Source organism: Octopus bimaculoides, chromosome 9 (assembly GCF_001194135.2).
Source record: "Octopus bimaculoides isolate UCB-OBI-ISO-001 chromosome 9, ASM119413v2, whole genome shotgun sequence".
Classification (NCBI taxonomy): domain Eukaryota; kingdom Metazoa; phylum Mollusca; class Cephalopoda; order Octopoda; family Octopodidae; genus Octopus; species Octopus bimaculoides.
In genome coordinates, this window is record NC_068989.1 from 32595318 (window position 1) to 32597436 (window position 2119).

Genomic DNA, 2119 nt, shown 5'->3' on the forward strand with positions numbered 1-2119 from the left:
ATATATATATATATATATATATATATATATATAGATCAAAACAGTTTGATTAAAATTCATTGGTACTCTTGAGTTTCAAGCATGATGCTAGTCGTCAGCCATTTTGAATTTGAATGACAAGTTGATTGTTATTACCATAAGGTGGGCTGTGATTGGGGGGTTGGTAAACATTGGGGATTGGTAAATGGCAGTCCTCGTCATGGGGTTGGTTGGTAGCAGTGACCTGGGCACAGGCGGAGCAGAGTAGCAGCTGGTGCTATGGTGCTATATCTGGTGTGTCAGCAGTCAGAGGCCTGAAATTTGCCAGAAGGGCATATCTCTGGTAACAGCAATACAACAAATCATATTTCTTGTGATGGATACTACAGGTTGTTGGAGGATATGCAGTTTTCCACGGAGGCAGAGCTGGGAGTTGGGGGGCGCCTGGTGAATATGGTGGTGCTCTGTCAATAATAGTCCACTTGATGCTGGGTATTTCATCTTAGACATCATGGAGTCTCTAGAGAAAATGAGACAGGGAAGTAGAGTTCTCTCTGTCCCTGGATCTGAACAGGTGCATATGCTGGGAGTATCTTCTCTTGAAGTCATTAGCTGTCATACCAGTATACTGCCTAGTAATGCCATCGGATGACATTACTAGGCACTAAGGGTGGCATTACGAGCCACTAGGTGTGGCTCTGTATACTACAGCCCTTGAGAAACAAGATCTTTCTACAGGGCACATGGTGTGGTTCTGAAAGTTGCACGTTGGGGTTGGAGTGGTGTGCATGCATTTTTATGTCTGTTGATGCATGCAATGTTGTCTATGCAGGAGTAGCTCACCTTGACATTATAGGGGTTGAAAAGTTTGTAATACTTATGGTCTCTGGGGAAGTGTTTCTTAATTAATGATAGGAAGACTCTATCTATGTTAGTGGAAGCTTCTAGATTGAAAGGGGGTTATAACATACGATTTTCCTTCTCCTAATCCTTTTGTGGTGAGGACGGTGTTTCGGAGTTGTCCACATAAGTGAGCTTCTCAGTAAACCTGCTCCTAGCCAAAGTATTGTTGTAGTCGGGGGCAGCCCAGTTAAAGAGCTCTCTATTAGCCAAGATATTAGACAGTTGTTTACTAATGTCTGGAACCAGGTTTCTAATTAAAGTAGGGAGATGGTTTGAGCTCTTGTGGATGTCTACTGTATCCTCATTAGGCTTACTGTACAGATAATACTTTCCCATACTGAGATCTAAGGTTACGTCCAACAAATCGACTGTAGTCAGATTGGTGGTAACCATTATTGACTGGCCAGACTCATTAAATATTTCTATCAAGTCTTTCCTAAACCTGTCCATGGTGTGGGCTGAAATTGCCGACCTCATCAGCTTATACATCTTGCATACCCTCAAGAGACGCACCCACCCATGTAGGTCAGGCATCTATAAGGACAACAGCCTGACTATCTCAAGCCATATGAATGGTCACACCACGGACAGGGATACTTGAGTACGTGCACGTGCATACACACTGGTATGCATGCGTACATGCATGTGAATATACATATGTACATATAAATCAATATGCATGTGTGTGTAAGTGTGTGCATATGTGTGTGTGTTTGTCTAAGTGCATGCATATATGTGTGTGCTGACATGCATGCTCATGTACAGATGCACACCCTCACATCAATATACACATGCATGCATAACTATATGAGCGCATCTACACACCCACATATAGAACTATATAATTGCAAATGCTGCCCCTTTCTACTTCCAGCCAACAACCTGACTGATTTCTAGTTGCCACATGGTCTATTTCCTGTCCTCTGCATGGTCAATTTCTTGTTCACCATGCGGTATTTTCCAACTAACTGTTACCTGTATACCAATTTCAAACCACGACACCACATAACCTTCCTCAACCAATCGCAACCTACCTAACAGTAATAATAATCAACTTCTGTCATTCAAATTCAAAATGGCTGACGACTAGCATCACACTTGAAACTCAAGAGTACCAACGAATTTTAATCAAACTGTTTTGATCCATACATGCATACATGTAACTACCAATAAATTGGTTGAGTGCCCTTCTTTCCTTTGTCCACTCACTCATGTATATATATATATATATATATAT

At 41.6% G+C, this 2119-nt stretch overlaps 1 protein-coding gene across 2 annotated transcripts in view; it reads right to left on the reverse strand.

The window, feature by feature from the left end:
* LOC106869896 (mediator of RNA polymerase II transcription subunit 1) overlaps positions 1 to 2119 on the reverse strand; it is a 207940-nt gene that overhangs the window by 167740 nt on the left and 38081 nt on the right. The gene's annotated exons all lie outside the window — the stretch shown is intronic.